At 41.1% G+C, this 13,473-nt stretch overlaps 1 long non-coding RNA gene across 11 annotated transcripts in view; it reads right to left on the bottom strand.

The window, feature by feature from the left end:
* Positions 1–13,431, bottom strand: part of LOC123620819 — a 42,586-nt gene extending 29,155 nt beyond the window's left edge. For all 11 annotated transcript variants that reach the window (XR_006728955.1, XR_006728952.1, XR_006728951.1 and 8 more), the window contains exon 1: positions 13,289–13,431. This is a non-coding gene — a long non-coding RNA (uncharacterized LOC123620819). The remainder of the gene's footprint in view (positions 1–13,288) is intronic.
* Between the last annotated feature and the right edge of the window lie 42 nt (positions 13,432–13,473).

Here is a 13,473-nt window from a genome sequence, read left to right as displayed (position 1 = left end):
CCCTGAAGAATTCTAATTTTTTCCCTTCCTTAAACCAGCGCAGGGTTTTAATCAAGGGGATGACATCATCAGATTTGCCTTCTACAGCAATCATTCTGGAGGTCCCCTGGAGGCAGTGTGGAGGATGGGTTAGAGGAGGATGTTGTAGGATGCAGGGAGACCAGTTAAGATGCAAATATAGTGGCCTGGGGGAGAGAGGGCAAGGGCTGGACTGGGGCGGTGGCATTTGTAATGGAATAGTGCACAATGTCTATCTGTCTGTCTATGAAGAAAGAACTGGCCAGCCTTAGAGGAAGAAGATAAGAAAGCAAGCAAAGGAATGATTCTCAGGTTCTGATTTGAACAGAAGCAAGAAGAGAAATAAATATTGAAGGGGGTGGGAGTTGGGTAGAAAATAAGTTCAGGACACATTGGATTGAGAGCCTCTGGGACATCCAGGTGCGGGTATCTGGGAGGCAGTGGGATATGGGGGTCCGGAGCTCCTGGGGGAAGCCGACCTAGAGATATACCTTCATGAGTCACCAACGTAGGTAGTGATTGGAGCTACTGGTGGGGGTGAGTGTTTGGAAAAAGAAGAGAAAAGGGTCTCTCACACAGCCTTGAGGAGCATCAGCATTAAAGGAGCAGGTGAAACAGAAGAGACCTGGGAAGGAGAGGCCAGAGAGGTAAGAGAGAAAAAAAATGAGAAAGTGATGTCCTAGAAGACAAAGAAATTGAGGGGTCACGTGGGAGGGTGCTACTGCAAGCGGGAGGGATACCATCTCGGACTGCTTTCAGGGAGAGGGGAGATGGCTTCCCCCAGGCTGCTCAGAGAAGGCTTTGGAAACAGAAGAAAAGTGAGAAGAACAAAGTCCCTTTCGAGCTGAGAAATGGGAGGAGAGAGGGTTGAGTCCCTCTCTTCTCCTCTTCACTGTGTTTTCTTGACTCGTGCTGCAATAATCAGTGCATTCACAGAAAATAAAGCATGATATTTGGCAAAATGTGGAGAATCAGATGTTCAAAATGTTTCTATAATGTGCTTCAAAACCAGACACACTGAAAATGGAGACCATCCAATGTGAGCACGCTGTCCTTAAAAATGTTCCTTTGATAAACATTAAACTGTTCTGTTTACCAGAAATGTTAACGAGGAAAATAAACAACAGGGCTATTGAGGAGTATTTCAAAATTGAAGTTTAAACCATAAGAGAAAACAAGCACCAAAACAATCCAAAACGGCATGAGCATTGCAAAGCAGACCTCAGCTGTCTTTGAAATCTCCTCTGCCTAACATTACATAATTCTCCATCAGCCAAAGAGATCAGTTTCACACGCTAAAATTCACTATGTATGTGTCATACTTAAAGGACAGGATATTGAAAGGAAATAATAATATAAAGAGATATAAAAAGGTTTGGGAACCAACGCACCGATAGGCCTGAGAATTGTCTAGAGAATCTTTAAGGACATTACTGAAAAATAAGTAATGCAGACTTCCATTCCAGATGATAAAATTGACCCAGGCACCCTGCTAACTGAAGAAAATGACAAGGTTCATAAATTTGGAAAGGAGAGCTTTATTTTTCATAAAGGGTGGCAGCCTGTGGGTGGCCATTCCAATAGCCTGGAAAGCAAAGCCTCACCCAGAAGAATGGAATACGTGATTCGGGGCAGGTACAATGGGAACAGGCATTTATATCAAGCTAGATGGCCAAATATACATATTTAACAAGCTGTAGGAGGAGTCACGAATACTTATGAAAGGAGAAACATGTGCATGAGCAATCAAGCTTTATGCCCCTATTTATGGAGTCCATGTTCACAAAATGGCAGCTTTCTGGTGTCAAAAGGTGAAGCAGAGGACATGAAAACGCTCCTGCGTGTGTTCCTTAAACTGGTTAAAACCACTCCATGATTGGTGGTCTCTTATCAGGAAAGAATGCTGGTGTCCTGTCCATCAGAGATTGGTTTCTGTTTCACCCTTAGGAAAAAAGCCTGATGGCCATTAGCAGGGGAGGGGGTATAATGAATCGTGTCTGACCTCCCATCATGTCATGGCTGGGAACTCAGATTTAGGGTTTCTCTGGGGTCCCCTTGTCTAAGAGGGGGTCTGTTCAGTCAGCAGGGGGCTTAGGATTTTATTTTTATTCACAATTCTAATTGACCCTCCTGCTGAAAACAACTAAAAATTCTAGATAAAATACTAAAAACATCTTCTTCTAAATAAGTTAATAAAAGTAAGGAATAGGCCGGGCACGGTGGCTCTCGCCTGTAATCCTAGCACTCTGGGAGGCCGAGGCGGGCAGATTGTTTGAGCTCAGGAGTTTGAGACCAGCCTGAGCAAGAGAGAGACCCCGTCTCTACTAAAAATAGAAAGAAATGATCTGGACAGCTAAAATATATATATAGAAAAAATTAGCCAGGCATGGTGGCGCATCCCTGTAGTCCCAGCTACTCAGGAGGCTGAGGCAGGAGGATCGCTTGAGCCCAGGCGTTTGAGGTTGCTGTGAGCTAGGCTGACACCCATGGCACTCTAGCCTGGGCAACAGAGTGAGACTCTGTCTCAAAAAAAAAAAATGAAGTACCCAGGAATAAAACGAACTAAAGATGTGCCAGACCTCTATGAGGAAAATATTACAAAATGTTATTAAAAGATATTAAAGAATACCAAAACAAAGGATAGCGCTATGTTTATAGACTGCAAGACTCACATGGATAAAAATGTCAGTTCTCCCCAAGTTGATCTACAGATTCAAAGTAATCTCAAAAGCCCAGCAGATTTTGTAAAGAATTTGACAAGCTTATTTTAAAATGTAAATGAAAGTACAAAAGGCCAGGAAGAGCCAAGACAAAAATAAAAAATAAAAAAAGGACTTCCCTTCCAGATCCAGCCTCTTTAAGAGGTAACAATGATTAAGACAGTGTGATATTGGATTAAGGACAGAAAATAGAGTGTTGAAAAGAACAGAGAGCCCAGCAACACACTCCTGCCTACACGGCCACCTGATACATAACAGGAAGTGCTGCAGGTAGATGAGTGCAATAAGTAGCACCAGGACACTGAGTATCCATACAGAAATAATAAAATCGGAGCTCTACTTTTCACCATACATGAAATTCAGTTCCAGGTGAATCAGACACCCACATGTGAAAGAAAAAAAAAACAAAGCTTTTAGAAGATAATTTAAAAGGACATTTTCATGACCTCAGAGTAAGGGAGGATTTCTTTTCTTCTTTTTTTTTTTTTTTGAGACAGGGCTTGCTCTGTCTCCCAGGCTTGAGTGCAATGGTGTGATCAGGTGATCGTAGCTCTCTGAAGCCTGGAACTCCTGGGCTCAGACGATCCTCCTGCCTCAGCCTCCCATGTAGCTGGGACTACAAGCCTGTGCTGCCACATCCAACTAATTTGTTTAAAAATTTTTTGTACAGGACTCCCAGTTAAATTTTAATTTCAGGTGAACAACAAGGAAATTTTTAGTATGAGTGCATCCCATGCAAAATTTGTAAATTTAGTAAAAATACTTATACTAAAAAAGCATTGTTTATCTGAAATTAAAATATAATTGGATGTCCTGTATTTTATCTGGCAGTCCTATTAAAAATGGAAGTACCCAGCCACTCCACCTCTGTGGAGGTGTATGGAAAGGGAAGTGATCACTATTGTCTGCTATGTATAAGCCAAGCGAGTGACAAGTGTGATCTCATTTAAACCTTGCAACAACCGTGAGCGGTATAGATTATTACTCCATTCTACAACTGAACTCAAAGCTTGAATAATTTATTCAAGGTGAGATAGCAGGCATCAGATAGATGAGGAATCAAATTCAGTTTTGCTTCCCAAATGAGTACTCTTTCCGGAGTACTTCCCATCTGAAAGCTTTCAGATGGGCTTTTTTTTTTTTTTTTTTAAGATTTTAATCAAAAGGGGGCAAGGTTCTGAAAATACTCCAAAGGCTTTTCCATCGTAACTTAATATTATATTTGTTCATGTCTCATTAAATTTGCTTGCATTTATAATGTAATTATAAATGACATTTGCATAGTCTGATATGCTTCAGGAAATTTATTTATTTAAGAGAGAGGAGTCTCACTGTTTCACCCAGGCTGGAGTACAGTGGCTATTCATAGGCACCATCACAGCTCATTAGAACCTCAAACTCCTGGGCTCCAGTGATCCTCCTGCCTCAGCCTCCCCAAGTAGCTGGGACTATAGGCGTGTGTCATTCAGCTCTCAAGAAATTTACTTTAATGTAAAGCCTTGGGAAGGTGAGGTAACCTCTTTGGAGCTTAGCTTCCTCATCTGTATACTGAGGGTATTCTGTGTCAGCTAACATACTTTGCAATTTTCTACCTTTAGGGTTTCCCCCGCCTCTTTTGAGAAACCATGTTAAATTTTATACAGCTCTCTGCTGCCACCTGCTGGAAAAATTACAGCACACATTTCTGCTTGAGAATGAGCTCTATTCAGTAAAAAGTCCCTTTGATATTGGGGCTTGTTTGCTTGGTAATTTAAATTAATGAGAATTATAGTTTTCTGGGCTTCTAAGGGTCAATGTTTTCAATCTGTAAAACATTCCAAATGAGTCAACCCTGAACTTTGACCATCTGGAAATTAATTTTTTAGCAGTTTTTCCCACAGGGGAATATTTTTCAAACTTGTCTAGTGTTTTTGCAGTGACTGTCTTGCCAAATCTATTCACACGGAATTTGCTTTAGTAATTGTCTTTAGTGTTGCATTCACGAGGCCTGGTAAGAAGTATTTAATAGAGCAGAAAAAAAATATTTTGTTTAAATTATCCCTTAATGATTTCTGAAACATTTAATTCTTGTGCTTTGAGAAGATATGGACACAATGCTCAACCACTTTTGCATGACCTGGAATAACTGAACATATTTTTTGAAAATCTCACTGCTTTGTATCTGGAAAATCCAAATTTTTAAACTGCAAGGCTGGGCGTGGTAGCTCACGCCTGTAATCCTAGCACTCTGGGAGGCCGAGGCGGGAGGATCGCTCAAGGTCAGGAGTTCGAGACTAGCCTGAGCAAGAGCGACACCTCGTCTCTACTAAAAAAAAATAGAAACAAATGATCTGGACAACTAAAAATATATAGAAAAAAATTAGTCGGGCATGGTGGCGCATACCTATAGTCCCAGCTACTTGGGAGGCTGAGGCAGAAGGATTGCTTGAGCTCTGGAGTTTGAGGTTGCTGTGAGCTAGGTTAACGCCACGGCACTCTAGCCTGGGCAGCAGAGCGAGACTCTGTCTCCAAAAAAAAACCTGCAAAATGTTTCCTAAATCAAAGGCTAAATGCTGGCCTTAATTATTATTATTATTTTTTTTTTTTTGAGACAGAGTCTCACTCTGTTGCCCAGGCTAGAGTACAGTGGCGTCAGCCTAGCTCACAGCAACCTCAAACTCCTGGGCTCAAGGGATCCTCCTGCCTCAGCCTCCAGAGTAGCTGGGACTACAGGCGCATGCCACAACACCTGGCTAATTTTTCTATTTTTAGTAGAGACAAGGTCTCACTATTGCTCTGCCTGGTCTCAAACTCCTGACCTCAAGGGATCCTCCCACCTCGGCCTCCCAGAGTGCTAGGATTACAGGTGTGAGCCACTGCGCCTGGCAGTTTTTTTTATAGACTGTCTTTTAGAGCAATTTTGTTCACAGCAAAATTGAGGAAAGCTACAAAGATTTCTCATTCTCCCCCATCCCCACACATGCATGAACCTTATTAACATCCCCCACTAGATTGGTTCATTTGTTACAACTGATGAACCTACACTGACACATTATTCTTCTTTCTTCTTTTTCTTTTTTTTTTTTTGTCTTAGCTTCTTTCTTTTCAGCCACCTCAAGTGAGACACATTATTATTACCCAAAGTCCATAGTTTACATTAGTTTTCACTCTTTTAAAAATTTTTGTGTTATTATTATTTTTTTACAGAGACAGGGTCTTGCTCTGTCACCCAGGCTGGAGTGCAGTAGCACTGTCATAGCTCACTGCAGCCTCAAACTTCTGGGCTCAACGGATCCTCCCACCTCAGCCTCCCAAAGTGCTGGGATTACAGGTGTGAGCCCCAGCACCTAGCCACATTAAGATTCACTCTTGGTGTTGTACATTCTATGGGTTTTGACAAATGTATAATGACATGTGTTCACCATTATATTATCATACAGAGCATACAGAGTATTTAAACTGCCTCCAAAATTCTCCATCCCTCCCCTGACCCAACGCCTGGCAATCATTGATCTTTTTACTGTCTCGATAGTTTTGCCTTCTCCAAAATGTCATATAGTTGGAATCATACAGTATGTAGCCCTTTCAGATTGGTTTCTTTCAATTAGTAACATGCATTTAAGTTTCCTCCATATCTTTTTTTTTTTTTTTATCTGCTGCAGAGATGGGATCTCAAAGTGATCTCAACGGGCTGGTCTTGAACTCCTGGCCTCAAGCAATCTTCCTACCTCCCAAAGTGCTAGGATTACAGGACTAATCCACCGCCAGTTTACCCATCTACCTACTGAAGGGAATCTTGGTTGCTGTCAAGTTTTGGCAATTATGAATAAAGCTTCTATAAACATCCGTGTGCAGGTTTTTGTGTGGACATAAGTTTTCAACTGATTTGGGTAAATACAAGGAATGTAACTATTGGATCATATGGTAAGAGTGTGTTTAGTTTTTTTTTTTTTTTTTTTGAGACAGAGTCTCACTTTGTTGCCCAGGCTAGAGTGAGTGCCGTGGCATCAGCCTAGCTCACAGCAACCTCAAACTCCTGGGCTTTAAGCGATCCTACTGCCTCAGCCTCCCCAGTAGCTGGGATTACAAGCATGCGCCACCATGCCCGGCTAATTTTTTTTCTATATATATTTTAGTTGGCCAGATAATTTATTTCTATTTTTAGTAGAGACGGGGTCTCGCTCAGGCTGGTCTTGAACTCCTGACCTCGAGCGATCCACCCGCCTCGGCCTCCCAGAGGGCTAGGATTACAGGCGTGAGCCACCGCGCCCGGCCTTTAGTTTTGTAAAAACTGCCAAATTGTCTTCCAAAGTGGCTGTACCACTTAGCATTCATTCCCAACAGCAGTGAATGAGGGTTCCCGTCGCTTCACATCCTTGTCAGCATTTGGTGTTTCAGTGTTTCGGATTTTCGCCATTCTAATGGGTATGCAGTGGCATATAATTGTAGTTTAAAATTTGCTATTCCCTAATGACATACTGTGTTGATCTTCTTCATATGCTTATTTGTCATCTGTATATCTTTGGTGAGGCGTCCAGGTCTTTGACCCATTTTTAAATTAGGTTGTTTGTTTTCTGACTGTGGAGTTTTAAGACTTCTTTCTACATTTTGGGTAACAGTCCTTTATTAGATATGTTTTTTGCAAATATCTTCTCCCCAGACTGTGGCTTGTGGGCCTTCATTTTTAAAAACAATTAAAACCACTTTCCAGAATTCCTTCCATAATGTTAAAAGTGCAGTCCAAATAATTCAATCATACAATATAAAATATGGGGCTAAAATTCTTGCCAGTTGGGGTTGAGCCTGCTTCAGAGGTTGAGAGCCAATAGCCAGTCCCTTCATATCTGGATTCACACTTGTCTCAGGGTTTTGTTGTAGCTGGCTGCCTGGAGCTTGATGCAATCTAAGAGGTAATAAAACCTGAACCTATATATTTCTAAAAACTAATGGGGAGAAGGGGGACCTATTTTAAAAGGAGGTCAGGAAAAGATTTTGGGAAAAGGAGCTAATGCTTATTCACTGCTGTGTTATTTATCCCTCTGCCTTGTAATTTCCCAGACACAGCTATGAAACTGGCTGAGATATTTGAATACACTGATTGCTATCTTTCAGTTTATGATGACACTCATTTAAAAATATCCAAAACTACTTTCCAGCTACCCTTCTCTCTCTCTTCCATTTGTGGTATAGTAATATAGGACAGTGCATATTTTAAATATTTTTTCTAATAATACACATAATATAGACTCAATAGAGAGAGCCTAGAAAACCCAGAAATGCACAAAATAAAAAAGAACTTAAATCTCCCTTAATCTGGCTCTGCAAAAATAACTACTGCTGACATATTAATAGTGTCATCTCTTCCAGTCTTTTATATACTTATATATGCATTTTTTCCTCTTAAAATAGCATAATACTGTAGACATTATTTTATAGTTGACTTTAATATAGCACTTTTCCAGACAAGATTTGACATGATCCAGATATAATTATGCAAACTGGCTGCATGCCATGATGCTGGGGCGGAAAACCTTGGGAAAGACATTCACCTCCTTGGGCCTTGGTGCCCTTGTCTGAAAAATGAAGAATTTTTTCCCAACCTTAAAAGCCATTCTCCTGCCAAAGCCTGTTCTGGAGGAAATCTTGTCACCGTGTTACCTCCTAAGGACTCTGTGCAACGGCCCCAGGTTCCACATATCCTTAGTTTGTACCTATTTTTACTTTTTGTTAGTATTTTTTTCTAACTGCTGTATGCATATTGCTTAAATCTGCCTTATTATTTTTGCTAGCAGTTTTTGTGATTCAGCTGACTAGTCTTTAAACATAAAGAGTAAAAAGAAAATACCTGTCTTTTTCATTAAAAACAAGGAGGACAAAAAAGAAGCTAAATAAATATCAATTGCTGGGCTTTCCTCTCAGTTAAAGAAATAAATACACAAAAGTATAGGATTAAATCACTATACTTCAATTCATTCAATTCAAACAATTATAATTTAGTGAGAAGAAAAGGTAACAAACAGGGACCACATAAAGCAGCATCAATAGAAGATGAGAAATATCTCAGAAGGATGGAATAGAATTTTGAAACTTGAAGGAAGTTAAACTAGAAAGGAAATTCCTTCTTCTAGAGAAGGGAAGTTAGAAGTGGATTTAATTGTTTTCAATCATATAAAAGACATAAGTTAATTATGTTTCTTTATCAAGAACCAACAGGAAATTTGCTTAGGTTGTTAGATTAATTTAGACATTAAAAAGCTGTTGATTAAAGGATGAGAAACCAGAAGGCAAAATGTATCAAAAATGAAAAATGTGCTTACCTTTTGTACAGGGACTGCAGCAGATATCACATCTGCTCTTCCATTCTTATACAATAATAGAATCCCCTACTTTTTCACTGGGCATGGGGCCTTTCAAAATATTTCCCAGTTAAAAGCAATCATGTGACTATTTTGAGAGGCCCTGTACCCAGCTGAAAAGTAGCTTTTTAATGTCTAAATTAAATTAAATTAAATTCTAAGGATCCACTAAAACACCAGCATCACCTAGATCTGCACAGGGATATGTGTGTGTATGGGGATGTTACCAAGTCAACTAACTCATCTCTAAGTTGACTCTACTGTTAACGGCCTTCAAAGACCTCACAATCCAACAGCATAACTAAGTCTTGCACATGATTAACCACAATTCAAGGCAGAATTAAGTGCCCAGAGAGAAGTGCCAGCAAAGAAAGAAGAGTTCAAAAGAGGAAAAACATCTCTCATTATAGGGATTTTAAAAGGTTTAAGACTCTTTGAGGAGGTGGCATGTGAAATGGCCTAAGTCAGCGTTAGGGTGGAAAGGCTAGTAGGTGCTCATGGCGAGGGTGGAGAAACATTTCTTGAGCAGAAATTAAGATTTAAAATGTTTAGTTTATCTTCTCAGAAGGCTAGAGAGAATGCGAGAGTGAAAGAGAGAAAGAGAGAAGGGAAGTGGGTGGGAAGAGCAGGGAGATAGCCTGGCATCCCAAAGAAAGAGAAGGGGGTGCCAGCAGTGAGGCCAAGTGGCTCACTGATTTTAAGGGGATGAAGAGAAGAAAAAAATAGCAATGGTTGTCAGTTGATAACAAAAATGGCAGCAGGTAGATAACAAAAACTGCAAGGATGTCAAAGTCCAAGAATTGGTTTCCTGCCTTCCTTGGAGAAGGGATTATCACAGGAGATGTGACTCTGTCCTCGAGATATGGTTGAGGCTGTAGTTCATTCTCCTGCTGTCTACTGAGGAACCCTGTAAAAGCATATTCTCAAAGAAACAATTTTGAAAGAGAGAGATTTACATCTCTTTTCTGTTCATTCAGCTTTTTCAGAAGTTGTGCAAAACAGAACTCCTGCAGGGTGCCTGTTAGTGAGAGAACTCATAGGATTGATCTTTAACTGTTACTGGGGAAATTGTAGAATTAGGTATTTTCCTGTGTGGGATTAGGTATTTTCCTGTTATTTTGGCAGGGCCACCCCTTTCAGTCAGTATGTCCCAAACTTTATTGGGGATCTTGTCCAAATGCAGATTCGGATTCACTAGGTCTGAGGTGGTATTTGAGATTCTGCATTTCTAACAAGCTCTTGGGTGAAGTTCTTGGTCCAGGAACCTCTATTACAGAAGGAATGGCCTCAAGGATATTTTAGGATGTCCAAAGGTGGAGCTGGAAGAGAGAGGTTTCCAAGCAGAGAGATGAATACTACCAGGGTGACAGTGGAGGGTTCAGTTTTAGGATGTCCAAAGGTGGAGCTGGAAGAGAGAGGTTTCCAAGCAGAGAGATAAACACTACCAGGGTGACAGTGGAGGGTTCAGTTTTTGGGAAATGAAGAAATTTTGGGAGAGAAGGCTGGAAGACCTAAAACGTAGCCACGTAGAGGCAGGCCTTGAAGAACAAGCTTATATGTAATTAGAAGCAATAGGGAGTCACTGAAGGCTTGGAGCAAGGGAATGATATAATCAGTAACTAAAATCCTCACATAGATGCTATTAATAAAGCAAGTGCAATAAATCAGCAAATATTTGAGGTTAGTTAATTCTGAGCCCATCAGCAAATATTTCTTCAATTTTCACCTGTTGTTTATGAATACAAAACTAGGTCCAGGGCCTTCGAAGTGGCCAGTGCAAGCAGAAATCCCTGAAGCTCAAGTTTCCATAACCTTATGGTAGATCTGTCTCTTGCACCTGTTCTTTTCTATATGAAGGATACAAAAGAGGTATAAGCCATCTCAAGAGGTTTACAGCATCACTTAAGGGGGCAAGCATACTTACTGAAGAAACAAGCTTTATGCAGGGCGTGAATCTTAAAGTAGGTCCTGGAGGAAAATTTAGTAAGGAAGGAAGTCATTTTTGATGGAAGTTTCAGCACAAAGAGATAGGGATAAATTTGCTAAGGAGATTTACACCTCCTCCCACCCCTGCTTGAGTAGCAGGTTTGTATCCTTGGGAGGGAAAAGAATACATTTAGTTCAAGTTGGGTGCTGTGACCATGAGCCACTAGAAGGCAGAAACTGTATTTACCCTGAAGCTAACACTGGACCTGGCAGAAAATAGGCATGGATCAAATGTAACAAATGAATGAAAGACTAGGTGAGAAACAGATTGTAGGGGACATTAAGAAACACAGAGGGATTTGATGAGGTTGGCAAGGCAAAGTTACCACTAGTTCTTGAAATAGGAAATAGCAAGGTAGACCCAAAGTACTTCTACCGAAACTGGATTGCCAAATCCAGCAGACACCTGCCTGCAGTACTCATCTAACGGACACTGTGCTGAACTCAGCAGCACTTAGCATAGTTTACAACTCCCCGTTCTTGAAGCACCCTGTTTCAGGATTCTGTGACTCCAACTCTACTGGTTTTCTCCAGTTTACTTCACTAAATACTCCTTTTCGATCTCTTCTGAGAACTTGTGCTCCTTTTCCCAATGTCTGAATGTTGATATTCCTCTAATGCTGCAAACCCTTAAATGGGTATATCTCCAGCCCAGAGTTTTTCCTCCAACCTCCAGATTTGTAAATTCAACTGCCACCTTGACATCTCCACTTGGATGTTTCAAAGACATCTCAAACTTACTATCTGCAAAATTAAACTTTTAATTCTCCACTAGAAAAACTCCTTCCCACTTGCATATCTCAATAAATGGGATTATCTTCCACCCACTTATTAAAGTCAGAAACCTGAGAATCATCCCCATCTCCTTCCTTCCCCTCCCCCCATATACAATCCATCAGCAAATTCAGTTACTCTATTTGCAAAATATATGTCAAACCCATCTCTCCAGGGCTCCCACCCTCGTCTTGCAACAACATCCTACAGATTTCACCTTCCACTCCTAGCCTCATTCATTACACATAAAAGCCGGAGCAATCTTTTAATAATGTAAATTAGGTAGTATCAATCTCTGCTTAAATTTTTTTTTTTTTTTTTGAGACAGAGTCTGACTCTGTTGCCCAGGCTAGAGTACCATGGCGTCAGCCTAGCTCACAGCAACCTCAAACTCCTGGGCTCAAGCGATCCTCCTGCCTCAGCCTCCTGGGTAGCTGGGACTACAGGCACGTGCCACCATGCCTGGCTAAGTTTTTCTATTTTTAGTTGTTTGGCCAATTTCTTTCTCTTTTTAGTAGAGATGGGCTCTCGCTCTTGCTCAGACTGGTCTCGAACTCCTGATGTCAAGCAATCTTCCTGCCTCAGCCTCTCAGAGTGCTAGGATTACAGGCATGAGCCACCGCGCCTGGCCTAAAATTCTTAAAATTTTTCTGTGGCTTCCCATGACCCTTTGACCAAAATCTAAATTTTCACCACTCAGGATCCTTGCATGCTTTATGTCCTCCTGGCCTATCGCCCAGGAGCTGAGACTTTGTCAAGGACCCGTAAAAAGTATTGGGGGAGGAGGGGTAAGAAATGGCTCCAAAAAGATACAAAGTCAAAACTGATAAATGTTTGTGACTACGTAATATAACAGCATGCCAACTGATCCTAAATTTCAACTCAACCTTTATATAGCTATTTTAATTTGTTGGATAAAATGTGGAGTTGGCACCCCAAAGTAGGAGAATCTTTCCCCAATTCCCTTTTCCCTCAGCCCTTCTCCTGACTGGCTCCTTCTCCTCCATTAGTTCTCAAATTAGATGTCACCTCATCAAAGGGACCTTGATAACCAGTCCTTCTAAAGTAGGTTCCCCTCCAACACACACACCCCGGGTTATTCTCTGTTGCCTTATTTCTTCTCTAACACTGCTCTCGCCATCTGTAGGCGCTTTATTTGTCTGTTTATTCTATCTTCCCCATTAGACTAATAAACTCCATTAAGGCAGGAAACTTGTTGTAGCCTTAGGGACTACTCCAATGTCTGGCCCACAGCAGGTTTCAATAAATAGTTAATGAACGAATGAATGAGAATTTAGTGTCCAAGGCCGGAGGACTAGCTAGCAAGATTTGTCTTGGACTCCATCTTGAGAGAGCTGGAGGCATACGTCTTTCTTTGATTCTAGACAGGCTTAAAAAGGAAAGTTTAGACGTTTTTCTCCAACAAAAGGTTTGATGAAAGCTCCTGGAACTTACCGTAGTTAGGGTGAGGGTTGAGGGACTGGCTCAAGACTAGGTGCAGGGAAAGGAAGTGAAGCAACTGTGTGGCCCGCCAGGTTCCGGAACCCTCCCCTCCCTCAGCTTGTAACGGCTCCGGCCCTTCTTGTCTTCAACTTGCCCCTAAGAGAACTTCACCCTCATTGATTATTCATGAAAGGAGG

The sequence above is a fragment of the Lemur catta genome, chromosome 15, assembly GCF_020740605.2.
Source record: "Lemur catta isolate mLemCat1 chromosome 15, mLemCat1.pri, whole genome shotgun sequence".
NCBI classification, from domain to species: Eukaryota; Metazoa; Chordata; class Mammalia; order Primates; family Lemuridae; genus Lemur; species Lemur catta.
The sequence above is the reverse complement of the archived record's forward strand: the minus strand, read 5'-3'. Positions and strand labels throughout refer to the sequence as shown.